At 33.3% G+C, this 27,978-nt stretch overlaps 1 protein-coding gene across 7 annotated transcripts in view; it reads left to right on the top strand.

Moving 5' to 3' along the window:
* Pcdh9 (protocadherin 9) overlaps nucleotides 1-27,978 on the top strand; it is an 874,581-nt gene that overhangs the window by 350,304 nt on the left and 496,299 nt on the right. Inside the window, exons 6-7 of one of the 7 annotated variants that reach the window (XR_009228802.1) lie at nucleotides 2,550-2,621; nucleotides 2,884-27,834. The exons of the other annotated variants lie outside the window; for them this stretch is intronic. The gene's annotated coding sequence lies outside the window, so the exon portion shown is untranslated. Of the gene's footprint in view, nucleotides 1-2,549; nucleotides 2,622-2,883; nucleotides 27,835-27,978 lie in introns of those variants that run through there. 7 annotated transcript variants of the gene reach the window in all.

Raw genomic sequence — 27,978 nt, forward strand, 5'->3', positions numbered from 1 at the left:
CTAGGAAATTTGCTCATCATGTAATTCTTACGTTGGAAAAATTTTGTGTTATTCCAGTACATCAGTTTCAGAATATCCTTAATTATGCATTTTGTTTAGACAACTGAAGCTTGTTAAACTGACTTTCTGGGATTTGCCTGCATGATACCTTATAGTAAATGTACTTTTTTTCCCTCACTTATTCCTCAAAATCAAATTCTGAAGTGGTTATTAATACTACCCTGTTTTATAGTTGGGCAAACTGAAGACCCAAAAAGTTAAGCGTCTTTCTTAAGCTTTCGTAATCAGAACAGAGCCAGAATTAGAATCTAATAGTTCTTTTACAGATCTTGTTTGTGTTTGTTTTCTAGTCTTATTCCAGCCCTATGATAAAAACCTAATTAGCCTCAGAGTAGAGATATTTCTATACTTGAGTGACACCGACTACTTTTAAAGAATATAAGACATTGCATCTCAGAAAACATGACTTTTGGCATGCCACTGTTAAGAAAAGAGAGATATTATATAGAGTTTCTTACTCTGTTATATGGGTTATTATTTATGGTCAACTACTAAAAGCAAACAACCCAAAAGCTGTATTTTTTCAAATGCCTAAAAATATATAATGAATTTTCTCAAATTTAGTTTTTTTTAATAATTATTTTTCAAAATGTTCTTGCTTGTTCTTTCTACTGGGGTGTCCTTAAGAATGATAGAATATAGAGAAAGTAGCAAATATATGTTAATTGAAAATCCTGAATATAGCAATGGAGATGTGTTCATTTCATCAATCTAGACTGCTCATGTCATATGATATGGTAATAATCTGTTACCAAATTATTCCATTCTTTATATTAAAAATTACTGACTTTAAGGGATTTGCAGATCGTTTGGGAAGAATATTTTGGGGAAATCATTATAACACAGAGTGACAAATGAAATGAAAGCTGTAGGCAGGCAGGAACCCTGAATATGAATGAACCAATCCAGACTGGGCCATCCTAATAGGTTTCTTGAGACCAGCAACTGAAGTTTAATGACTTAGGAAGCTTTCAAATGGACTTATCCTTACCTGTTAACATTTTAGACAGCTCAAAACAGTTAATGAAAAAGAATGAACAACAAATTTTCTTCACACTACCATAATTAAAAACTAGCAAAACCAAATGACATCTAACAATATGAAATTCAAGGAAAAGATTTATATTTAACAACCATTTGGGCATAGGCTGTCTAAAAAGCAGAAGAATATGGGCATTTCCTGATAGGCAGTGATGCATGGAATTTAAATATTCTTCATTTTTCTATAACAGGAAAATATGTGTTCAGTGAACAGAAAAAGCCTTTTTTATTTTTTTTAATTCGCAAAATTGCTAGACATAGTGTGCTTTACAACTTTACACCTACTCACCCTAAACACATGCCATTTGAGTAGATGCTTTCCTGGCTTAGATCAAAGTTTTTAGGCAATGTTTCTTTTTGTGTGTACTCTCTTTTGAGCTGATAGAACACCCACAGTATATGAATGCAAAAGAAATTGCTTAGGCATGCACAACCCTTTCTCTAAAGATTTTTAAGTATTAATAATTGAGGTTTGAGAAAATATTATTTAAATGGTTACAAAGCTAATGCAAACGCGAGAGAGGCAGGCTGTTGATAATGTTTAGAATAGCATTGCTGTGATTAATGTGGCATCTTGCTGGAAAGTTGACTACAAAACAAACAATAGATGAGAATGTTGGAATCCATGCTTGGTTACAGGATTCCCTTTGGTTCTAATTGTGGAGTCCTCCTTTCATGAAATGAGGATGGCCAGAGAGGAGAGGAGATAAAAATGTACAGCGATTTTTTTTTTTCCCTCATAAGTGCTTTAATCCTTCAAATCCCATACAGATTTGAATTTGTTCCTTGTTCTGTGACTTTCATTAATGATAGTGTTTGAAGTATATTGTCAGCACTATTTCACTTATTTGAAAGCATGGCCATTTTATTTATTTATAGATATGGAAAGCTCTAGAAAATATTAAACTATTTTTCTAAGAATTGAAAATAATGGGTGGATTTTATGTAATGGGAACAACATGGCCCACTGGAGGCATTTAGTGTCCAGAGTGGAGTAGCCTTTGACTGATTAAGTGGGCAGACTTTATTGACTACATTATTAAATATGAAATCTATTAAACTTAAGTCCAACCTTTCCCCCCTTCAAATGTTAACATCGGTGCCAGTGCAAGAGTAAAACTCGTGACATTTAGAAAGGAGAGAGAATCAGATGAGATTTACCAGAAAGAGAATGTATAAATAATTGAAGAGGAATGTCTGTAACAATACAGCTCCTTTAGATAATACGTGACAAAATATTTCTCTGTTTTCTGATGGGGAAGTTTCTAATGGCAGACTCAATCAGCTGTTCCTTAGGCAATGCACTCAGGGTAATTTTGGAGACCTCCTTCCACGTTTTGATTTATCACCCCTGTGTCCCAAGGGCCCTCTATGTGATTGCTTTGGCACTGATATTTATGCTGGATGAACTCAAAGTGCGGCACTTAACGTGATGTTATCTTTCTTAGGTCACAAGAGTGTCATCTTTCAAGTACAGTTGGGTGATTTTCACACCACTTCATATCTCACCAACACCAGAGGTATCTCTTCCTTGCAACTTAGAAGGGGCCCACTAGACCTGTAAATAATATTCAGCAAGTCTCAGTAAACATTCCCCCCCTCCCCCAGCTGGGATGCCCTTTCACAGAAGAGGAAAGTCAATGCGCTGAAGTGGGATAAATTAGTGCACTGGCTCATAGTACCAGCGACACGGCTGTGTCATGATTTCCTTTAGGGATCTAGGAAAATGTAGCTTTTCATGCCTGATATTCTTTCTATTATTGTTATCTATCCTCTTCCAAGGTGTAAAGAAATGACCTTTCCCCTTGAAATGCCAAACTGCTGCTTTCAGAGAGACTGCTGTTGCTTCTAAAGAGACAGGTCTCTGCTTCGCTCTTTTGAAGCATCTGCCATTGCAATCACAGGTAAAGTACTTAGCAGGATGAAGACAGTGCCATGAGTCTCCAAGGTAGGCTCAGTCTCACAATGGGGCACTGGGGTTTGCCACCGCCTCAGTGCGTTCAAGCTGCCAGAGCACTTCTTGCATGCTGATCTCTTTAGATAGCAAGACCTTCACTGTCCTTGTTTACATTCTTAAAGTGAAGCTTTTCTCTCTGCTGAAAGTTTGCAGTCTGACAGCTTTAGAATTTGAATTTTTCCATGTCTTTTCAGATCAAGTACGGTGGCACTGACAGGAGTTTGCCATACTGCCTTGTGTTCATTTTCTGTAAAACTTGGGCTAAAGCCTGGTGCTAACTATGCTCACCAGCAAGCTGGACCCCAGGACAAAGATAGCAGGCCGTCCCCAGCTCATAAGGGACAGCAATGGCTTTGTACCAGGGGTTGCTGTGAATGTTTTTATATATCTTTTGATAAAGTGAGGTCTTATGGAAAATGGCTTCATTCATATACCTGAAAGTTTTGAGCAAAAAATTCTCCTTTCAATTCCTTCCCTAAACTGATGCCACTTCAAACAGATATTGTTAGATTGTTTTAAATGTTGGCATTGTTTGGAAACTGAAATTGTTTTCTCTGGGAACCTTGAATCTAATCCTTTTCTTTCATTTGCATAACATTAAATGATCAGCATGCAACTTGATTTCCATATATTCATTTGTGTATTCCAATCTACTACTGAAATAGATTGGGAACCTAAAGTATAGCAGGCCATAATAAGTCCAGGCTAAGGGTGTTTGTAAATTTTTTGAAGTGTGAAAATATGTTATATTGAAATAGTTTTGTGTTTCTTTATGTTATAGCAAAGCCAACATTTTAAATATAGGGAATATCTTAAGGAGGAAGGGTTACAAATAACCAGGAATTCCGTGACTATGACTCCAGAATATAGCCCACCACCAAATCTTCATGGATTTTATAGGTTTTATTTATTTGTTTGTTAATTTATTTATTTGTATGACAATGGAGACTGACCCCAGAGCCTCATGCATGCTAGGCAAGAACTCAACCACTAAGCCCTATAGTTGTTCTTTCACTGAACTTTTCTCAAAATGATTTAGAAATGCCACCACAATCAGATTAGTATTAACCCAAGAGAGGGAGGAAAGGAAATAAAGAGTTAATACTGTGGATAGAAATGAAGAAAACTATGTCATATGTATTTATGAATATGTCCAACTGATCCCCAGTACTATGTACAGGTCCAATGCACTATTATTTTTTCAGTAAAACAAAAAAAAATCACTTATTTATAATTTGGTTGCAATACCTGTATAATTTTACCAGAAACAGTATTACATATTAGCTTAATCACTAAAATTCTTCACTAAACTTGTCCTCAAATGAGTTATGTTTGTTCCTGAAAACATATGCAGAATTTCTGTCCCCAAGAGCATTTAAACACTGAATAGAAAACTCAAACATAGTTTTTATTAGATATTACATAAGTCTAATTACCCTACCTAGCCTAAATTTTATCTTTTAACTGTTTCAAGATGAAGTGTTATTTAAGCTTTGGCATTTCAAAAGCCCTTCTTGTTCAAATGAAAACATTAATGAGAATTAATATGAAGAAATGCCAACTGAAGAAACAATGAATCAGCCTGTCTATTTACTACAACAAAAAGGAAATGTTAACAACAGTGGAATAAAACCTGAGTGTCCTGAAAACAGAAGATTGTCTGCTAAATTAAATGTAGTTAAAGTTTGGATGTCTAATTAGTGATTTGGATAAAAAAGATTCCTATTTGTGTTTTCTGCTTTCAAATACATAAACCAGCATGAATGCTCCTTCTTGCTCTTCATGAGACTCATGTATTACCAAACCTACAAATGCAGGAAGGTGACATTGAGCCCTCAGTGAATGTCTTTGTTTTGAAAAGATTTTTTGCAATTTATCTGATATTCAGAACACTGAGTAGTAGACTTCCCAAAACTCATTTTCACCAGTAATTACTATAAAATATTAAATAAAGCTATAAAGTGATTATGTAGACACAATAAAATTGATATTAGAGGAAGCAGGGGAGAGAAGGGGAAGAGCCTGATGAGGCTTTAAGTGTCTACTCTGAGCCAGACATTCTCCAAACCACTGTGAAACAAAAATCAATAGAGGCGTGAGGAATTGTTACCTAATCAGGAGGCAAACATGTAAACACACAATTACAGGATGAGAGACTTATTAAAATAGAAGACAATAGAGAACCCTGGGAATATCGAGAAAGGCATGGCAAACTCTGTCTCATGGAGATTGGTAACCTAAAGATGGCAGGACAGAAGAGACTTCAAAGGAATTTTGAAATTTGAGCTGATTCTTAAAAATTGAAGTAGGAGTTAAAAAATAAATAAATAAAAGAAAGATAAAGAAGAACAGAAGAATGTATTCCATACATTGCAAAAGTGTGTTTCAATGCTTCTAGGCTAAATATCTAAGTATTCAATAAGTTAATGTGGTTGGACCCAATGATGATATATATGGATGTGGCAAAAGAAGGATTTGGAAAAGCCAGAATGCAATCTTGTGTGTCTTGCTAAGGAACCAGGACATTTTATCTACGTTATAGGAAGAAATAAAGTATTTTAAGCAAAATTTATATGAATCGAATTTGAGTTCCACTAAACAAAATCAAAACCAAAATTGTTCTAGTGTTAGAAAGTAGCATCCAATTTTTTTTTTTTTAGTTGATAGAGCTAATTAATTTAGGGCATGTCCTCTTAAATATCATCTCAAGGAACTAAAAGGAAAAAGTAAATGAAAACTGAATAAATTTGCCATGTTTAAATTGGGGGAAAGGCTGACTGGGCATGAGTAATTTAATTTCACTATTCACCCTAATACTAATAATATTTTAATAATGTTTCAACAAATCTGATTGAAAGAAAGATTCTATGCATTCCCTACACTGAAGTCATCCCAGGACTTTGATAGTGCTATGCTTCTTAGGTTATTAGATCTAAGGTAAGGGATGAACAGGTCAGCAATTGAGGACTTTTTGTTTTGTTACCTGCTTTGAGGCTTTGTGGCTACTATTGAGGACAGGACAAGTAATATCAGTGTGTCTATGAGTTTTCTTGATAATGGACTACACCCTCAATATGTTGATCACGTTTCCAAAGAAATAACATGACAAAATGTTCTATGCAGTTTTCATGTTTGCAACATTTCTTTTCCCTATCAAATAGTACTGTTGAACCTGAAATCACTTATCTAGTTGGACTTGAATGGCCCTAAGCAAAAACAGAAAAGAAAAAAAAAAAGAGAGAGAAAGGAGATATAAACATACAGCCCAAAGTGAGGAAGGGATTTGTTTACACTTCTGATGCATGAGTTTCACATTAGGGTATTAATAAGGGCAATATAAATAAATGCTTGTATGTATTCTCTAGTTCTGTCTGTAAGTTGCTGCTTGAATAGCACATTTTTTTTTTTTCTGCAGCATACAAGTAGAGTGGTTGCTTTTTCACAGACTGCTTTGTAATTTTATGACATTCTTTTCCTCATCATATCCACTCTCTCTTACACACCTATTGTTAATCCATAACATTTTTTTTAAAGTCTTGATTGCTCATTTTTTTTTTCTCTGAGGTTTTGGTAAACCATATTCCAATGGGAAAATACTTATTTGTTCCAAGGCAAAGTAGACCTTTGAATATCAAAACTTAAACATATTATAAATTTTTGTTATAGTACACGTCTAAGTAGTCCCTGATCTCTTCAAAGACATTGTTTTAAAAATGCTGCTAATCCCCCCACAAATTACCAATACTCAGAGACTTTAGAATTGAAGAGATCCATGTGAAGTTTTGCTAGAGGAACTCAATTGGTATGATTAAACTCTCAAAAAATAGAAGCTTAAAATATTAAAAACACTAAAACATTATAGAATTATTGAATGATTTTAAAGTGAAGAAGTAGTTTAAGGGGATAAATGTTTATAGGGAACTGCCTGATTTCTTAAATTTAATTATGTATTTTTTGAAAGGAAAATGTTTAAGTGATTTATGTGAAAAAAGAAATAAATGTCTGATATATGCTCCCTCCCCTCAAGGTAAATACCATATCCTCTCGCCATAGGAAAAAGCATATGTACCTGTTTACTATGGAATGCAACTGTATTAAAAAACATTTGGCAGGAACATAGATGTAGAGAAGAAAAGGTGATATCATATCTCTGGAATAAATATCAGTAATATCCAGAGTAATATATTTACTGGATATTCATTTTTACAATGGAAAAAATGTCCCATTATCCCCACCCCAAGTTTATATCACTTAATAATATGTCAACCTGTGGAAGCCGAAGGAATAAGATGGATAGGGCTATTATAAAAATGTTAAAGGATATTCTTGATGCTCCAAAGGGCAGTGAGATAATACACATATACTGGCTTTAAAGATCCACTGAGGGAAAAATTGTTGCTACAGGTTTCAGAAAATACTTTCCAGTCATAAAAGTAGTATTGTCAAAAGAAGCTATTTATTGTGATTGGTAACAATTTTCAGGTGATCAGAGAAACTAATTATTACTCTGTTTCACATTCATTCTGTCTTACATGCATTAAAGCTCCTATTATGTTTATAAGTTAAAAAGAGATTACCTCCAACTTTCTCACATTTCCCATATGTGTGGAGAATTTTACTCTTCTTTTACAATCTCTAAGATAGTGATAAAACCTTTAATTTAAATAAATCTATCATCTGTCAAGCCTGGTTCTGTGAACTAAAAATTATCAAAATAGTATCACTTTTTTTGTTTCTCTTTGTACACAATATAGAAGTTCATAAATTATTTATTTACTATTGTAGAAGGTCAAAGAACTGAGATAAGAAAATCCTCCACTCTTGAATCTGAAAGTAAAACAGTGCATATGAAGGTGAAATCACATACTTATGATTAAAATGATCCACCTTTGACTATTTACCTCTCTATAGAAAGAAACTGATGAAGCATTATTATCACATATTTTAGATGTATGATTTCATTTCTTTATTTTATTCTTAGAGGAATTTCCAGAATTTCTAGTGTTTCATGGTTCCAATAGATCTAATGTATAAAAACCAATGTCTTACATTTGCCGATGTAGATAGGTGTGTATGTATGTTTTATATTTATGTATATGTAAACACCCATAAATTATTATCCCCTGTTAAAACAACAGAAATCTTGGTAGGCAAGTATGTTATTCACAAGCCCAACGATTCATTTACCTGCCGTGTACAAACCACTTAACTTGACAAGCATTTCATTTTTTGTCTCTAAGTTCAGATAATAGGATTTTTAATAATAACTATCTCATAGACTTGCTGTTAATATAGAATACATATATGTAGGTATACATGTATATTTATTTATTTATTTGTAAACTGTTTAACATAGTGTGTGGAATAAGAGCTAAATAAATGTTAGCTATTATTTTCATCCTTAGTTAACTGAAAAACTGGTTATATTTCTCTGATGAAAAAAAAAGTCTAGAGAAATCAAGAAATGAGCGAAGGCTACAAAAGTATAATTGTACTCTTTAATAACAGTGGTCCCATCACAGCAGATTGGGAGATTTGCACTTTGTCAGCACTCAGTGCATATTAAGGAAACAATCAATCAAGGCTTCGTGACAACACAGCTATTCCTAATCCATTATTCATTTCTGAAATTCTAGTTGTAAGGGAAAGGTCTGTATGTTGGAGCTGATTTCCCATTTTTTTTTTCACATGTTATTACTTTGTGGTGAAATAGAGGAGCGAATTTTCTATCACGGGCCAAGTCTATACTTCTGTTGAACAAAATAAAATCAGAAGGACCTACATAAGAGTCAGCTTCAAGTCAACTATGGTAGCATTGCCCAAACCACTGTTATTCCTTTTATAATTTCCTCATGCTTTGTTGAATATGAAAGAGAAGAAAGAAGAATTCATAGGCATTTAATCTTCCACTCTATATTTAGATATCCATTTAGAAAGGGCCACATTCAGTTCGTGGCATACATGGTAACATGCCATGAATTGCCTTTAAACACCTAATTCATGAACTCCAAACCTCTGCTCCTAGGGGAAATACGGGGTTGGGTTCCTGGGAGCTTCTGTCCTAACATTTTCATATATGGATCAATAAATAACCATTTTTAATGTATGTTCTGTTTAAAGATGTCTTGTTTCACTCATACAGTTAATTTGTTAACACTGAACTTGTAAAAGAGCAGTGTGAATCATGTCAAAACAAAGTTCATCTAACATCCATATTTTCCTTACAATGTGTCATAGATTTTTGTGTCCAGAAGCACTAAGCACTTTAACACCATGCTCATGATCTATACTAAATTACAAAATCACAAAAAATGTAAGAAATAAGAAGTGGCACTAAATAGACCTTAAAAAGGACACTCGTTTACAACATAAGATTTAAAACAGGAATGGAGAGCATTGCCTTGTTCAAACTCTGCTAGGAACACTTATGTCAGGAGACACATTTTTCAAAGCTCAGCACATTTCTGAGAAAGACTTAAAAATACTATTGATTTGGAGATTATAAGTAGATTTTATCAAGTAGGCAAATTCACAAACATAGAATTCTTGAATAATGAAGACTAAATATACCTATAAAATAATCTAGTTTAAAAAACTATATTCTTACTCTAACAGTGCAAAAATTACTTAATAGCAATATAATAGCAATAATATGGATTTATTGGATATATGTCATGTCAGGCACTGGACTAAGCACTCTCTACATTTAACAACCATGACTATACTTCATTTCTATAGACAAATGAAGTTTTAATGAAATAAAGCTGTCATGGTAGAAGTGGACTTACCTGGATGTAATTGAATATTGCATTGTTTATAATGAGAGGGATATTTTAGTGTGTAACAGATTGGAGTCTTTGAACATGGTTTGAGCCCTAGGACAGACTTTGTGGCTCTAGGAATAGTATCTTACACTTTAGTACTGCTTTGATCATTGCCTCTCTTGTTTAAGGATTTACTTCTTACTTTTGAACATGCTATAGAAATATAAAATAACATGTCTCTCTTTGCAAGTTTTGTGAGGCCACATTCCTCTCAATTTTTGGTCATCTAAATAATTTCATATTTTTTCTCAATATACATTCCCATCAAATAACTAAGGAATAATTCCTATTCTCACGATTCTTTTAAGTGAGTTTGAAAGTTTCCTATGTGGTGGGTAGTGTCCGTGACCAGCCTTCTAAACACACTTATTCCTTCATGAATATGGACTAGGTAAAGAACACCAACAGTACTTTTGGAACCACCTTTTATAACAGTGTTGACTTGGGAAAGTGCAGCTGCTGGGTGGAATGACAAAAATATTTATCACTGGTATAGATAATCACATTCACTTGTTGAATGGCAGGGGCTATATGGGGACTCCTGTAATTTGGAGGCATTCCTGGAGATTTAAGAAAGAGAACAGAAGGACTCTGGAAGCTTTGGAGCTAGGTAGGCAGAATGAGAAGAAGGAAACAGATTGAGCTTGGAAGATAGGATAGAGGAAGTTAGTAGAGATTAACAAAGGAAACCAAAGGGATTCCTAGTTGTTCAGCACAATTTCTACCTGGAAAGCCCTCTTTAGGCCAAGGACCTTGAGGCCAGGACCTTCCTACGTGACTGGTATGTCTTTTTCACTGTTGACAAATATAGATGCTGGCTGGTAAGCTAAGTTCTTCACAACAACCATGGGCTGTGTTTTCTTCATCTCCCTACTGCTCTGAAGATTGTTTTTTTTTTCCCCTCAAATTTTTCATATGTATTCTTGTCCCCAAAATTTAAAATTGACAAATAAAGGATGCTAATGATGGAAAAAATAAGCTTTCTAAAGGATTCTCTATTATTCTCTTCCTTCTCAAAAATAAATTTTAAAAATTTTATACAGATTTATTATTCCCTAAACAATACAACATAACAGCTCTTTACATAGCACATAGCATTTGCAATGTGTTAGTATTTTAAGAGATCTAGAGATGCTTTCTAACACATGAGAGGATATTATATGCAAATACTATGCCATCTTAACAGCATTTTATAGAAGGGACTTGAGCTTTAGATTTTAGCATCTGTGGGGGTCCTAGAATCTGTTCCCCACTAAGGGAACACTATTTTGTTATGGTAGCTCAAACATACTAAGACAAGAATTTTAATATATTTTTATTATGTTGTGCCCCAAAGAGCTCAAATATAAAATTAGTTAAAGAGTTTTTGTTCAAAGTCAGCAAAATATAAGAGAAAGGCCAGGGGTGAGTGTGAATTTAAGCCAGTTTTACTCCAAAACCTAAACTTAAAATAAGGAAACTACGCATACTTCCCATAGATATACTTTGGCTTTGAAAATTTTATTATGGATATTTAATTTAAATATTTTGCTTTTCCTTTAGAATCACTTTCATCTTAAGAAATTTATTTGTTGAGAAATTTTGTAATTCATCAAGGCATAAATGTATTGTTACATGTTAAATAGGCTCTTTGTAAATAAATATATCCATATTTCTGCCTTAAAGGGATTCTATGAGTCTTTATGATACAGTCAGGAATTTTTCATTGCTTTCTGAGGAGATTTTTTTCTTCCTAATGTGTTGAAATATTTTCAGGTACTAATGCTTTTGTGGCAAATTTCAAAGGAAAGTTGTCTAAGGGCAGCATGTAGTTTAGAAGAGTTTCTCAAATGCTTTCCTGTTCTTTGTTACACTTTGTATTTTTAAGTTCTTTGAAAGTAGGTACAGTTCCTCATATTCAAAAAGATGTTAGAAGAACCTAAACTAGATTTCTATTGGTTTAATTTGACATTTCTTTGAAAACATGCAAGTTGGCAGAGACAGGATTTCCTCAAGCAGGTCCAGAATTTCATTTCAGAAAAGACCAAGGTTTGTCTATAGACTCACTGTTTCAAAGCATTAACAACGCTGTGATATAACTTGAGAAGAACATAGGGCCTCACACAAGATATCTCAAAGATCAGCTGGGCGTATTTTCAAATGAAAGTATTTCCTATAAAGGTTGACTCTTTTGTTTGAACTAAAAGTTTCTAATGTTTCAGCTCAGTGTATAATCATATCAGATTTTGCAGATGTTGATGTGGAAAAAAATAATCAACAGATATGGAGGGCAAAACACTGGAATATAATTTTACATAAGTGGAAGGGAGGGGTCATTTTGCTTATTTTTAAAGTAAATATTTGTAGATTTTAAAGTAATTTACTTTCATTTATTTTAAATGATGTACAGAACAAAGAAAATAACAGTCATCTGTAGCGTGTCAACATATATTGATGTCTTCCCCCTATTAACTAACTTTATAGTAGCAATAGCATATTAACAACAACATCTAAGTTTTTTGTTTTGTTTTACTGTTGTTATTCTATGTTCTTAAGCAGGCAAGATTTCTGTGCTTCAAGCCCTGCTGCCATATTTAGTGACCTGACATTATTGTTATCTTTCTTTGGTAGATGGTAAAATGAAAGAATACCTTTCCTTCCTCCATTAGCATATTAAGTGGCCAATAGGGATTGACTCTGTCTTCCCTCACTCCCAGCCATCTAAGCAGCCTGGTCTAGCATTCCTTTTATGTTAAAATGGCAGCACCCTGGTCAGCAGCAGTCCTCAGCAGTTCATTGGGCTTTGTCTCTAGGAGCACTGGGAACATTATAAGCGGCATCAGCTGGTAGTTCCTCATGTTAACAGAGACTTCTTAAAACCTCATTTCTCATTGTCAGTCCTATTCATAATTGCATATCTCTGTGTCCTGCTTCTTTGACTTGTCCAAAGGACTAAAAAAACATGTTTTCCCCTGAGGCTAGATATAGACTTACTGACTCTTGGAATCTATTACCTTTAAGTGGCATAACTTTTCCATTTCACTCATGCAGAAAGACATTACAAGGTATGACTTACAATTAATTTCTCTATCTGTCCACCTATGATTGTCATCATTTATGTATGTATTTAGGACATCATCTGTAAAGTTATCACATGGGCCCCCTAAAACACTGGCATGCATACATACCAAACAGTGGCTAGATTACTTACCAAATCTAATGGACACTAAGGAAGGCTGTCTTGCAAGCTGTCTTAACAAATCAATCAGTGCAATACATTGTCAATATTAGCTATGCTGTCACATTGAAATGAACACATGTATTTTGTATCTTATTTGATAGGAGTGACAATAGTAGTATTGGTCAAAGCACAATATAGCAGGATATTGCTGTGGAAAAGTTAAGTAATACAAAAATTTATAACCAATTATTGTAACTTGAACAGATAATGTATCTGGCTATGTGTGTACTGAAAGTGTAAATTCATTAAAATGTTAAACCTAAGATTACATGCATAAGAATATTCAGTAGTGAAGTTACTGTAAACTGTTAATAACAAATGAAAGAAAAACATTTTCTCTCTTTCCATGTTTTCTAGAAATTATGACCTGAAAGTGTATGGAGTTATCTAAACTACACACTTATGAAAGGCTCGAGCTATAGAGGACTGTTTATACTTAGAGGACAGCAACAGTGCATGAACATTTATAAATAATCCCACATTCAAATAAAGAAATTATACTTCCCAAGATTGCAGTTATTTTTTTAAAGGCAAATGTTTGATTAATGATGTTTTGACAAAACAAAAATGGTATTTCCCTTCTTTGATAATATAAGGAAACAATAAAATGTAATTGGCCCCTTGATGATATCCTGCTGGTTTTGAAAAAAATGAAGGTAAAAAATTAGTTGCAGAAGCTAAAGAGCATTTTAGTTACTTTAAAATTAGTTGCAGAAGCTAAAGAGCATTTTAAATGTTCCAAATTATATGAATATAATAAAATATTAACTATAGCTTATTTTTATTAAGGGTTGATAATTTTTTTTTAAATATTTATTTATTTATTTTTTTTGTTTTGTTTTCGGCGGACACAACATCTTTGTTTGTATGTGGTGCTGAGGATCCAACCCTGGCCGCACACATGCCAGGCGAGCGTGCTACCTCTTGAGCCACATCCCCAGCCCAAGGGTTGATAATTTTAATATAAATTTATAATGTGACCAAATAGTAGGGGAAAAATTCTTTGTCATCAAAACAGTATCTCTTTTTATTGAAATATTACTTGCTTTTTAGGCACTGGATTTTGGTGATATGCTGAAAAATTTTACAGGAGATTTGGGCATCTTACAAATTTTGGAAAAGATATTAGAGATGCTAGAAAAATAAAAGTGAAAACAGAAGCATAGTCACAAACACAAACACACCCAGAAGATTTAAATATATATAGAAATTACTTGGTAAACATTTGAAGTCATAAAATATTTCTTTTAAAATATTTTATTGATAAATTATAATTTTACATAGTAGTCACTTTCATTATGCCATATTTGTGCATGCACATAACATAATTTGATCAACTTCTTTTTCTAGTATTAAATATGACTTTAATCATACTGGAAATAGAAAAACAACCTATTATGGAATCAATTTCATTATAGAAAAAGCTTGAAATCATTAAAGAATATTTAATTATATGAATATAATTTTGCATGAATCTTTTTCTTGAGACATCATTGCTAAATTTTCCTAAAAGTGAGATCTTCTTAATAGCTTATATGTATAAAACTCAGAAAATGTGTTAGTTTGCCTGGTGCCATAGCACACGCCTGTAATCACTGTGGCTTGGGAGGCTAAGAAGGGAGGATTGTGAGTTCAAGCCAGTCTCAGCAATTTAGCAAGGTACTTGGCAACTCAGCAAGACCCTGTCTCTAATAATATATATTAAAAGGTCTGAGGATGTGGCTCAGTGGTTAAGCACGCCAAGGTTCAACCCCTAGTACCAAAAGAAAGTGTTATTTTGACATAGTTTTATGTTAGTATGTTTAGTTTCTAAAATTTATTTTTCTGTTCAAAAAAAATGATGAAAATGATTCATTTGAATTTTGAAATCTGCTTTTATTCAATTATCTTATTTATCAGACAACAACTGCAATGTGTGGTATTGTGTGTGTGTGTGTGTGTGTGTGTGTGTGTAAGAGAAAGAAAAATTGAGACATAGAGATTGGTGGAAACCCTAGAGAAGGATCTGAATTGTTTTTCATTTACTGTTATGGTTTTTATATAAAGTCAAAGAGAAGGAAAATGTACTTTAAAAAGTGGTTTATAAATTTACTCAGTGGTTAAAAATTTTGCTCCATTCTTAGTTACATGGCACATGTTTTTCAGAGATAGAAATTCATCTAATATACAAAGACTCTAGCTGAGACTAGTCTTTGTATATCAAAGACGAGTGCCCAATAATTTTTTCAAATTAAAGAGAAAAATAGTAAACTAAGGGTAAGTATAAAAAAATAAAACAAATAAAAGGAATATATAATTTTGGAGGACTAACAATATGAATCATCTTCCAAAAAAATGAACTATATGGCAATGTTTACACTATTTTATAGGATAGAATTATTTTATCTTGTAGTATTTTCCGTGGGTTATTAAAACCTCTCATAGAACATATTAGCAGTGAAAAATGGCATCCATAACATCTGTCAGCAAGACATAAATATTCTTAATTGTTTAACATAATATGTTGTCAACATTTTAGATTTTCTTATATATTTTTCCAAGTTCTTTTGCAATCATTTTCTAAACGTTTACCCAAACCCTATTTACTCTGAGAAGGCTCTTATTCACTGCTTGCACGCAAGCTCATTTGCTTGGGTTTTATTTCTTGCCATTTCCTACCTCCTTCATTTATTGTATATGTGTTAACATGTTTGATTGTAATGGCCCCAGAAGTATTATGGTATCTTGTTGATAACTTATATTTTACACTCTCTAAATGCCTGAATGACATTATCCACTATCATTGTATTAATCCCCACTTTAAGTGTCTAATGACTGATAATGTCATTCATGCATTTACCACCTTAATCTGTGTCTTAATGGACCCCTAACTGTTTGCTTATGTGACAAAGTATACTGACACATCAAAATGTGATGTTTTATCCTCTGTTGTAATTGTTATTATTAAAACAATGCTATAGGGTACATTTAAAGGAAACATTGAGTATCAAAACTTAAAATTTTTTCTGAAGGAAATTGTTCTATAATCCATGACAAAAAGGATGTCTGTGGGTTTGGGCTTTTTCTTAACATTCAACTTGTAAGTGCTCTACAATTTAAAAGCTATGAGCATACTATTTATGACCCCTTAAAATTATGAAAAAAAAGCTCTGTGGATTTCCTTTTTTTATGTTTGTGTGTATTTAAATTGTATTTTCAAAAGCCTGGATACATATACCTGTACAAGGTGTCACAAAACAAAAACAACCTTTGCATGAAATAAGATTTTTAGACATTTTCCATTCCACAAAGAGTTTCTTTAGACTGGATACTCATGCTTAACATGCTATTTAGCTATGTATAGGAACTTTTATTATACTTTCAGTGTTTGAAATATTTTTTCTGTCTTATTTCTTCAAAGTTTATCCATTGATCAAACTGGAAACTAAATTTGTGTATAATGTTAATTATGAAGAATTTGAAAAACAAAATTAAATACAAAACTGAACAGTAATACATGCAATTGTGGGGGGTTTATTTGTAAGTTGTTTAGACTGAAATTTACCTTGCAGTTATTTACAGAATTTCACACACCACCCCTTACATATTGTCTTTTTCAATTTTCTCCAAATATTCTTGAAAATATGTATTTAAAAAGTAGACTACTGCTAAGTTTTAGTTAAGTCTTACTTCTGCAGTGTACCAGACACCACTTAACTAAGTTAAGTGATTTAAGTCATAACTAAATTTGTGTGCAGGGTATCTCACCAAAAGGACAATTAGTGACTTGTAGTTTCAATGTATATTCATTTAAGAATCAGGCAGTGGTATCAAGGATCATATCTTAATCCAGTTCCTCTGAGTTATTCCATTGACAGACTCACTTTGTGCCTAGCATGCATGCACAACTCACATTATCTCATAACATAGCCTTGTCCAGGAGCTTACAAATAAGATGTGGTATTCACCATATCTACTTCTGAAGATGGGCCACCTGATAAGCACTCTATCATCTCCTTGTGAAAATGAACCACATGACCTTCCCTGAATACCTATTAATGTCTAGGGGGGAAGGAAGGTGCTGTTTGGAATGTCCTCAGAAGTCCATCCAATGTAAATTTGGGGCACTCTTCCTAAAATATATGCAAGTAGATTCCAGATTGAAAGCTACAGCATATTTTCATTCCATGTGGTCTTTGAAATTTAATATGTGTAGACTCTGGTGTTCACTTTAGAATATTGCAGTATGAGTGTTTGTTTGCAAGTGTGAGTGTGAGAATACTTCTCTAACAGATTTGGTCTTATAGAAAAAGTTCAAATACTTAAAGCATATATTTTTGTTGGTAATTTTAGGAGGTTTATAATATTTGGGTTTCTCCATCTGTCTCTCTCTACATGTAAAACACAACCACTTAAATCTCAAAGCAGTGAATGCAGTAGCACTCCTACTTAATGAAGGCTTAGTCAGAATTATCTTTGCTGAGGGCACACACCTGCATGTAGCTGGCATCTCAAACCTGAGTCTACCTGAAGTTCACTGCTGATAGTAATTGATTTCCTTCCTTCAGTCAACTTAACATAGATCAAGAGTGAAGTGGCACTTGGCTACACGCACAATCTCAGCAGCTGCAATTTTGCTGTTGCCTGTCATACAGAGCACTTCCAGGGTTTCCATAGAGGCTGGGCATGTTTCTGAATTTCATTTTGAGACACAGACTGATCCTTCCCTGTTCACTGGAGTTAGGGAGACATCTTACACTACTCATACTAAAAAGAAAATTGCTTCTGATATTACCATTGAATTCGTATCTTTCCCTCTCTATGAAACGTTTATAATAGATTTTAAATATTTCCTTCTCATTACCTTAATGTTAGGAGATAACGTTTTATTTTTATCTTACAAATGTTAGGATTAATAAACCAATAATCATATTATCAAAACACAAATATTACTATGTTGATTTTATTTTTTCTTCAAGTTAAACATAGTTTTATGCCATCGTAATCTAAGAAAATAAATACGTAAATAAAGAGAGAGAGAGATGAAATGTCCATAATCTCATAAATTGTTGAAAATAGCACATAGTCTCAGTGGCTATAACAGGTCAGATCCTTGGGGGCACTCATGCTGGTCCTTTTGGAAGTATCAGATAAAACCTAAAATAGTTAATGAAGAAAAGGAGCATAAGGGAAGAAGGGGCCAAACATTGCCCTTCCTTGTTCAATTTAAATGACTTTAAAGATCTAGGGTTTGAATAACATTAAAATTGGTTCATCATGTACATATTGGGAGAACAAGTCTGGGAAATAAATTTTCTTTTGCTAGTGTAATGTTTAAAACAAGGTCCACATCATAAGTAAGCAGATACTACCCTCAGACACAATACTGATAGTGTGAGGATTTATTAGTTCAAGAACTAGCTATTATATTATACGGAATAAAAATTAAGGCAAAACACAGTTTTAAAATATAAAATTAAATGAAACTATATTTGATGTTTGCAGTGTCACATGGTATGCTTTAGAAGTCTGTGCTACTGTCCTTGCCTTTCCCATATTGTCTTAACTGAGCCCATCCATGTTTTATTTAAATTAATGCAATGATTTCATTGCTTCCAAAGTACTTCCCTAATGAGAAACATAAAACAATAAATAGATTTAATTTGGGTGGATTCAAGCTAAATCCTATACTCTGTAGCCAACATTCCATGTTCAATTACAGGTTTATGTAAAGTACATGGTAAATATTGTAGCCCTTCTATTAATGTTTGTAAATATTTTGTAAAGCTTACACTGGGTTACAAATTAGGCATTCCAAATATGGCATGGTTCAAAATAATTATTGTTGTTTTTATTTGTTCTAAACTATGTTGGCTGTGAAACCTGCAGAAAAAATGTGTTGTGTGAATAGCTCTAACATTTTATAACCTGTGGCTAATTCTTCATTAGTAGTACTGTAGTCTATATTTAAAAATATTATTTATTTTCAATAGCATATTATGCTGTTTGAATTTATACTGCTTATAGTTTATTTAATTAAACATGTGAAAAACAGGCATGTTTGGAGAAAATTACATAATTTCCATGCAGTGTTCATAATAAAAGATGCTTGTAAGATGTTTGTCAAGACTTTTATATGTGCCCATATTTATGCATTCTTTATTTAGGGAGCTGCAGGCAATTGTAACACTCATTATCATAACTTTCTTCTTCTTTTTTATTTTTTTTACTTTGCAACCTCTTAAAGATATTCTCTGCCTTTTAAAAATATTTGCTTGTGATTTAAGTGCTCATGTTTTCAAATAAAAAATAAGTTATCTTTTAAACATAGATACTTTTCTCCTACAGTTTTTATTTAAGCAGCTCATGAGGCAACAATTACATGAGAATTCAGACTGAGACAAGCCACTAAGGTACTGTTTTCAGAACCCAAGTGGTCTCCACGAAACAGAGCATCTAGGGGTATATTTTCTTTTAACTTGACTTCATTTCTCCCTAATTAGTAGTGTGCAATGTACCATTGTGATGTCTGCTTCACCCCCTTGGTTCTTGCACCTCCCCTTGGGGATTTCCCAGCTGTTTTGCTCTCCTGTTGTAATTGAAATCTTACTTGTTCCAGCCTGTAATTGATAGTGAACCCAACCATTTTATGTTTGTCATGCAACAGATGTACAACAGAAACACTCAATGTGGCATATGGAAAAACTGCCCTACTAGAGTGAAATCAGATCTGTTCCTATATCACAACCCCATCCTCTGAACATTTTATGGTTTTCTCTCCTCCTTACAAGAATGTTGTTGTTACAATGGTCAATATGAAAGTCATAATATTCATTTGATGTGTGGTTATTCTTCTCCGGCCTTATGATATGACTGTGTCTCTGTAGTAAAGACTATATAGAATAAAATAGATTAATTAACAAATGAAATATGGTTCCCTGCATATTTCTTTTGTCAACATTGGTTAGCAGTTTTAATTAAATAATTAACCTTACATGAACAAGTCTATCTCCATGAATCAATCAAGAAATTTTTCAATTAATTGAATTATTCACTGTATTGTTTTATTTTTAAATACAGACATGAAATGAAACAAAATCAATATAATTGCATCTGTACTCAAAAATCATAACTTCTGCTTCATGGAGGAATAGTATCTTTATAAAATAATATATAGGGCTTTTGAGTAATTGATTTTTTTATCACAGAATATATTCTATGTTGAATAGATGGTACTGAATGCTTTGTGATATTTGTTGGTGAAAAGGTCGGTCGAGCATTGGAGGAAAAGACCACCAAGAGACCGTCTCATACAACAGCAAAGGGGTTTATTGGGGGTCCAGCATGCTGGGGCTCAGAGCTCACTTCAGAAGAGCAGAGAACAAAGAGCCCCAAGAACCACTTGAGCAGAGTTTATATACATTCTTCAGAGAGGGCAGGGGCTTTACATACATCATAGCCTCCTTTAGCAAATCATCATATATCACGGGAAAATCAAATAACAACTCTAAAACATGATTAGCACATTCATTGGCGGGAACAGGTCTGGTGGGGGTGATTGGTTAGTACTAAGATAGGTATATATTTAAACTGATTGGTTGAAGCCCTGAGATGTGTACGTGCTGAGCTGCACGGTTTCTGAGAAGGGGTGATTTAGTAACTAGGTGGTCAGGGGAAGATTTCGACACATGTCTAACAGGCAGTTCCAGGAATTGTCTTAACTGCCACAGGAATTTCAGGCTCTGAGTGCAGCTTGGAAACTTTACAAAACCTGGTCCTTTACATTTTAACTTCAATTTCTTTTATCCTTTCATTGGTAGACTTTTGTATGGGTTGTTGGGCCTCAGTGGCTGAACTAATGTGGAAGGAGACAGTGTGAACTAAGAAGGATAGGGACTAGAGGAATTAGTTACATCACAGGTTAGCCAACTCCCATTCCATGTGGAGTGAGATTTCCAAGGTCAGTATTTATGGCATTAAAACTTCTTGGGTGAGTAGCTAATGAAGTCTTTTCCTGAAAGTAAAATATGCAAGAAAAATATTTGGATGGTTGTGGATCAGGAAATGTAATGAATAACACTAATCTAGTTTCAATATTCCTTTTAGCTTTTATTGGAACTGAGAATGTGAGGACTAGAATAAAAGGAAAACATAATTGATAAGTGTTGCGAGGCGTGACTGCACAACATTGAAGGAGGATCCAAATCATACCTTTTGAGCCTCAGTGAAGACATGAAGGGATAATTAGCCAACTAAGGGAAGAATAAATGAATGACTGAGTATCAGGGAGGTAGTTTTGAAAAATGAAGATCTGATAGCAAGTAGATAAAAGGATGGAGAAGTAGAAGCAGAGAATAAAGTCTTTTAAAATATCCAGGTAAGATACCAGATGAAAAAGACAATAGCAAGAGATCATGGGAATATCCAAGGAGCACCCACTGCATGGGAAGATGTTTCAGAGGTATAATTGCCATGACTTTCTGCCATGCTCCATGAAATGTGAAGGAAAGTAAAAGAAGAAAAGAACCCAGATATTGTAGTCTGACTAACTGGAACCTGTTTTAACATTAATAAAAGGGGAAAGATATGGGGAAGATAAAACAAAAAAAAATTTAGTGATAAAGAGATTTGGAACATTATATCCCATAATATCTTGGGGACATAATATCTATCTTTTGTTGATATATCTGGATGCAGTGTAAAGTAAATATTTAGAAGTAGAAATCTAGAGTCCAAGGCAGAGAAATCTAATTGGACATAAACAATAAAAGTGATTATGGTATATTAAAATGTTATATAATATTTGAACATATTTCAGAATCTTCTATAAGACATTTTAAAAATAAATGTTAAGATATTTTAACATACTATTATTTTTAAAGTGTCTTAATATTCTTCATCCTTTGGGATAAATAACTTTGTATAAAATATAGTAGGAAAATGATTAAAATTGTATTATTATATTCAGTTTACAGAAGTACAGATCAGATAATAATTTGAGAATACTTCTTTGCAGGGGTTCTAAATGCTGTGCTCTTTGTTCTGAATTATTCAAATAAGTGACATTATTTTCAAAGTGATCATTTCTCCATTTTGAATAAAAGTCTGCTACTAGAGATTACAGCATCATACATTATAAACAGAGCAGAAAAATGAGTTTCTCTAAATAATTCTAGTACATCATATTTTCCCTTTAAGTAAAAAAAAACCTGACACTCGCATTTAGCTATGTTTGTAATAATACATGGCCATAAACACATACATTTTATTTCAATTGTAATATTAAAATACAAACATTCACATGGGTCTTTATGTACTATAGTTTTTCATGCTAGCATGAAAAATTGTGTTAATATTTGTTTAGTTTTAATGAGGTAGAACAAAGGATTGTAAAATACATCATATGCATTTTATCTATTAATATCAAAGTGATTTTTCTTCTATTGAAAATCTCACTAAATTTAGAATTATTCTTAATGCATATTTGAATGTGTACAGAGTATTTTATTTTATTTATTATAATATTGGAACTTACATTTCTCCAAACCTTCATGAGATAAATTTTCTTAAATATGAATATTTCCTAAGATTAGAATAAATAAAAATATTTCTGCAAATATGAAGGTTGAAGAACATGGTATTGCTGAGTTGATTTTACTAAATTATATTTCTCAAATTGCTGATGTGTACTTAGAGAAGGCCTTTAATGGAAAAAGTGAGACTGTAGTGCACTAGTTAGACTGTAGTGCACTAAGTTTACAGAAAACTGAAAGATGAGAAAAGGATAATATGGAATGAAATATATGTGTTCTGTATATAAATATATTTTAAACTGGAAGTCATAGAAATAAGGGCAAAATTGGAAAATTTGGCATAGTGGATTAATTTCATTTTAAATTTTCCATGCTTTAACTTTAATTTTTGGTGTTTAATTTTTTATTTATGTTTCAATGAAAATGCAGTGTTCAATTTCATTTGCAACATCTTCTTAATACTATTGCATTTTCTGGCACATTTTGATTAAAATGGCAGAGAGAGAAGCACTTGGTGTTCATTTCCATGTATATGTATTTGTCAGTCATGTTGTGTAGCTACATCTATTGCCTAGGGATTGCTTTCATCATCTGGAAGCCTGTTTAACAAAAAATTTACCAAAACTCATAGCTACACAAAGATGACACATAAGATTGTTGCTTCAAGAGAAAGTCATTTTATGTGTAGCTGATTCTAGTAGGCTTTAGAGCAAAGGTTTTTCTTCACTACACAGTTTTGGTTTCTTTTCTCTTCCCTATTAATTGATTTAGAAAAGAGAAGCAGAAAGTGACTGAGAAGAGAAAGCAAAGAAAAGGGAGAGAGAACAGGTTTATAAATAGATGGATGTCTGAGGGAAGCTCAATTCAAAGGAGCTGGAGTTGACAGTTATTCTGAGCAAGGTCTTTGGAGTCAGACTGCTCTGGCTTCATCACATATTCTTGCCTCATTTCTACATGTCAGGTAACTCCTCAGATCCTCATTTTCCTCCTTTGTAAAACAAAGCCACTATTACTATCCTAGTTACTAAGCATTTATTTAATACTTGTAAAACATTTTAGAAAAGTTCCTGGCACATCTTAAGCGTTGGCTCTATATTTATTAAATATATAATGAATGAAGGTTAAAAAGAGAATTTGGTTTGGGTAGATTTGGGAATTAATAGAAAATTTTAAAAATAAAAGGTGTCAACTGAGAGTCTCAAAAGTATAAGCTGAGGCCATTGACCTTCTTAATTTTGGCACATCCTATGACCCAGCAGCCATCTATATGTATACATGCCATGGAAACCCTCACAGTTTCCACACAGGTCATCCTATAAGTTGATGATGACTGAGGGTGATGAAGGTACTAGTGGCTAGCACTTAATTACATTCTTATTACATGTTTGATGATTTTGTAAGTAATTTTTCTGCATGAATCTTTTTACCCCTCTGGCTAACTATATGAGACAGTTTTTTATATTCTAAGCTTAGAGTTTCAGATAAGTTTCTTTGCACAGATATACAGCTATTCTATCAGGGATCTGAAATTCAGGCCAAAAATATAATCCAGACTCTCACTTTTACTGACTAGTCATAGAAGTCAGAAATAAGATATGTCAAGATGGCTTTGTTCAGAAACATTTAAAAATGTTTCTGAATGTAAATCTATGAAAAATCAGAAATTATTCAGACTCCAATAAAGAAATGGTGTGTATGTGTGTGGTGGTGGTGGTGGGGGCGGGTGGTTCCAGCCTCAAACAGCTCAGTTTGTCTCAAATAAGACAGATAAATTAGCAAAACTGGCCATTTAGTGAAACAGGTGCTGATGTAGAAGCACAGAGAATGGATTTAAACTCTGTGCTGCAAGTGTAGAGTTCAGATGAAGACATAATAGAGGAAGGAAACCATAACCATTGAATGGTACTAAGGTCAAGAAGTTTGCTAGAGTGACAGGACTGGGTTTCAGAAAGATGTTCCAAACAAAAGGAATAATATGAAAAGTTTTAGAACAGTTACATGCAAATGATATCAAAATATGAAAGGATGTGACTAAAGAAACAAGAACAGTTTGTAAAATTTTCATAACAAAAAAAAATAATTGATGACACTGCAGTCTTCAAATTCATCCTAGATTATTAGGGAGAAGGTCCCTGATCAGATTTTCATTCTCCTTTATTTATAAGAAATAAATAACCAAAAGAGGTGTTAAGGTTATAACAGAATAGGTTTTCAATTTTGAACTTCAGTGTTCACTACTGTGGACAATATCAAATTCAAACAAATACACAGTTTCTTTCAACTTTGTTTCCCCATGTGACTACAAGTTTTCTCACTTTTTTTTTCCTATCTATTCTGTGCACAGCTGCTGTTTTCTTTGTTTCTGATGTTTCAACTCACTTAACATTTCTTTCATGCTCAAACCTCAGTATTTCTCACACCTGGAAAAAGGAATGCAAGTTCTTTCATATTTTAAATTGATATGCGTTTGATTTGGAACCTTTAGCTTAGATTAAATGCCTGGAATTATATTCAAGCTTTTTTCCTCCTCATTTTTTATAATCATGTAAATAAATCCTTTATTGTCCTTGACAAAATCTCCTTTAATAAATACATTTTAAATGTATTGGGGTACTAGTGGAATGACTGCAGCCTTCCCTTTTAATTTCAAAACATATGACAGCCTCCTAATATTGTTTGTACAAAAAAAATAAAGTTTATTGATTTTAAATTCTTTAGTTGAAATATTATAGACATCCTAATGTTAAAAAAAAATCATTGTGTTTGGGTAATTAGGAAGAAAATATGTTTTGTAACACTCTAACAAATCTCAAAGAAAAGATGACCCAGCATATAAAACAAATTCAGTGGGAAAAATAGAACTGCAGATCATCCATCACTTGGGTATTGTGACCTCTGCTGAATCTACTAGCAAATTCTGTGTTATTGAATCACAATGACAGAGCCAAATACAAATGTCATGACTTTGTTGTGTTCCCTAGGTCTTGCCATATCACCATCACCATTTTATATTCCCTTCCTGGGGACACTTTGGAAGATTTAGAGGCTTTCAGCCTAATCTAACTGGCTCCACACAAACAGCTGGTGCTTTGCCAAGAGCCCAGCCTGATTATGTCAACAAGGCGGCCTCCTCCACAAGGGAGCTCCATCCGGGTGTGCGGAGTTTTGGGAACCTCCATGAATTAGCTTTATATGCTCCAAGAGGCAATTTCCTACAAAAACAAACTTCAAAAGCTGCCAGAGGAAATTGTTTCCCATTGGAAACAGGCCTAACTGGCAATTGTCTTTAGTGACTGTGTCAGTATGGTAGGCAGTCTTCAGGGCATACCATACCTGGCCCTGACATTCAGTTTCTCCACAGAACCACACCCAGTTCACATTTCTGCAATGATTATGGAGCACTTGTTCTGCACCCAATTATTTAAGCCATTATTTTTAAGTTTAAAAGTTAGCTAACTATACACATATTTTCTGACCTCAACTTGCAGAGGGTTGCTGCTATAATTTAAAAGAAGGCATTCTATTAAACATAGAATACAAGTTAAGAAGAGAAGCACAAAGCTCTCTGCAGTTCATTAGCCTTTTGCTGAAGTGTTAAATGGAACAGCAGGAAGCTTCACTTACAGATGTATTTAAATATTAGTGGCATTTAAGTAAGGGTTATACATTTTGACTAACTCTTCATAGAGTGTTCTAGTTCAAAGGCCACCAGGAAGGTTAACCCTTAGATTTCCAATGTGCAATGAGTTGGCATCTTACAGACAACAGCAAAACAGTATATGCTAGTTTTTGTAGCTCCAATAAAGAAAACATCACAAGATTTGAAAAGATTCCAGTGTTCTCAACTTTTATAAAATTTAGAAATTGTGCTTTGGAGTATGTTTTTATCACACATACACATCTAAAATTTCATAAACATTTTGAAACATCATTAGGCATATAGAAATTATATTCAGGACAACAAATTGGCAAATAAATGTTGTAGGAACACAAAAACATAAATACTATGTGTACATGAAATAGCCACATTATTGCCAAGGAATGGATTTTTACAACTTTTTCACTCTGTGAAAGCTATTCTTTGCTTCCAGAGGGACCGATATTTTGGTAGCAAGTTGATTGACCTTAAATATTTTTCAGCTTGTCATCAGCTTTTCTAATAGCACAAGTCACCGACAAGTCATTTCTACCATTGATCATCTGTTCTCCATATCTTTCTACACAGCACAAAGAATTTGTTGAAATCACAAATTAATAAAAATGGCTTCCTTTCCCTATTTGTACTTTGAATCTCTTTTAATCTCATAAAAATCTGACTATGGAAACATTATTTGATGCTTACTTTGCTCACACAAATGTAACTTCTTTTTTATATGACATTAAGTTAACTACATACTATAGATAGAAATAGGAATGTAAAAGTCACTATTCAATCATCTGTTCAAAATTAATTTTGCGTACGCAAGTTAAAATAACCTTGTAGACATTGTGAGGAATATGAAGATAAGAAAAAAGCAACCACCCTCCATTCTATACTCCCTCAATAAGAAAGACAGGAAAAGAATGCAACATGATGTTGACCAAGAGAGGACCACTAGAGGAGGATAGGATTATGATGATCCTGTACTGTGGGGTGGAGAGAGCATCAGGCAAGAGGCTATGGAGAACCTAGAATTTCACCTATAGAAATATGACTTAAATATGGAGACAGATTAAAACTATAAGAACTGGGCTCCAGGGATAAATTTCATTTCAGTTTGTCAAAAGGAAGGAAGAAAGGAAGTAAGTTGGGGCATAGTGCTCTGAGAAATCAGTAAAGACATTACAATAGCTGTTTAGAGCAGCATAGCTCTCCTTAAGTTTATTTGCTTGGCATTAATGTGAATGATTGCTGGGAAGGGGAAGGACCCACTGGCTGGAAGTGGACAAAGTAGCATTTTTGATTTAAAATCGGAATAACAAGAACGAAAAAAAAGGAAGACCCAGTTGCAAAAAGACACAACAACAGATTGTTTGATGATGTGAAGAAGCAGGACATTAAGATGTGGAGCCAGAGTAATTTGGGATGTGTTAGTTCCATCAAGGGTACAGGGAGCACAGAAAAAATACAGGTGACACTTGAAATAAGTTCAGGGCTGTGCATGATTAGCACTGGTATGATATCTTAATGTCCTAAGCTCTTAGGAGAATGATCAGAGCCAGAGAAACAATCTGATTTGAGCTAGTGCCTAAAAGTCTCTGAGTTGATATTTACAGATATTTTTAAGACTCTAATCAGAAAAAAAATATATATATATTTATATATTACAATTTATATATATATATATATATATATATATATATATATATATATACATACATTTT

The sequence above is a fragment of the Marmota monax genome, unplaced genomic scaffold (assembly GCF_021218885.2).
Source record: "Marmota monax isolate L192 unplaced genomic scaffold, Marmota_monax_Labrador192_F-V1.1 WCK01_AAM20220418_F8-fsc00049, whole genome shotgun sequence".
Classification (NCBI taxonomy): Eukaryota; Metazoa; Chordata; class Mammalia; order Rodentia; family Sciuridae; genus Marmota; species Marmota monax.